The following is a 1143-nucleotide window of genomic DNA, read 5'->3' as shown; positions in this document are numbered from 1 at the left end:
GGGCGAACATATTCAGAACCCCCATCTCAAAAGAGAATAAATAGAATAAAACACAGCACCTGTTTGTTGAGCATCTACTACGAGCCAGACTTGTGACAAGCTCCTGGATTCAACGGGGACGGGGGGGGGGCAAGGACCAGATCCATCCTGATGGTCCCCAAGTGTGCACCTGGGGTCCCTAGAGAAGGGTACTGGGCAGGGGCCAGGAGGGGACAGTGTGTCGTGGTGTTGGCTAGAGATGGTATTGCCACCAACCCGGGGGCTTGCTGAGGATGCCCAGGAGAGAGGTGCATAGAAGGAGGCAGAAAACGCTGGGGCATCAGAGAGGGAAAAGACTTTGCCATAGGTCACACAGCACCTCCTTGGGCCCCGCCGGGGTGTGGATGCGCAAGATGGTCTCTGAGGAGCTGCTCATTCAAATAAGAGCCATAATAAGGGCACACTCTACGGCTCCACTTAAAAATAGTCGCATTAACTGACACTCGCTTGGCACTTCTTGGGTGCCAGGAGCGGTTTTGAGCTCTTTAAGCGTTTCAGCTTGCCTCTCCTCTCTCGGCAGCCAGGGGAGATACTTGCCACCGTTTCTTGGTGTCTATTTTAGATGAGGAAAAGCAAGGCACGGAGACTCTGAGTAATTTGCCCAGAGTCACACAACCATGGCAAAGCTACGATTCTGGAACGTCACCCCCCTCCATGGCAGCCAGGCCTTGGGGATGCAATCTGGGGGGGGGGGAGCACTTTGCTATTTAGCTACATCCCCAGCCCTTTTGATTTTTTTTTTTAAATTTCGACACAGGGTCCTGCTAAATTGCTCTGCCTGGACTAGAACTGGGAACCTTCCTGACTCAGACTCCAAACTGGGTGGGCTTCCGGGCCTGCGCTGCAGTGCTCTGCTATCCCAGTCACAAGAGGTGTCACAACCAGGACCTCAGGCCACCCTGGGAGGGGGGGGTTACTGATGGTGCCCATTTTGCAAAGGTGCAAACCCAGCCTGGAGACCCCATGGGTCTCCAGGACAGGCCCCAGGTACTTTGGAACGTGGCCACCCCATGTGCTCCTCCCCCGAAACATCCAGGTGCATGGGTGACGGGTGCAGGGCTTGGGGATCCTGGTTAGGAAAAGGGGGACCCGGGTGGGGGGGAG

The sequence above is a fragment of the Marmota marmota genome, unplaced genomic scaffold (genome assembly GCF_001458135.2).
Source record: "Marmota marmota marmota unplaced genomic scaffold, marMar, whole genome shotgun sequence".
Taxonomy (NCBI): domain Eukaryota; kingdom Metazoa; phylum Chordata; class Mammalia; order Rodentia; family Sciuridae; genus Marmota; species Marmota marmota.
The sequence above is the reverse complement of the archived record's forward strand: the minus strand, read 5'-3'. Positions refer to the sequence as shown.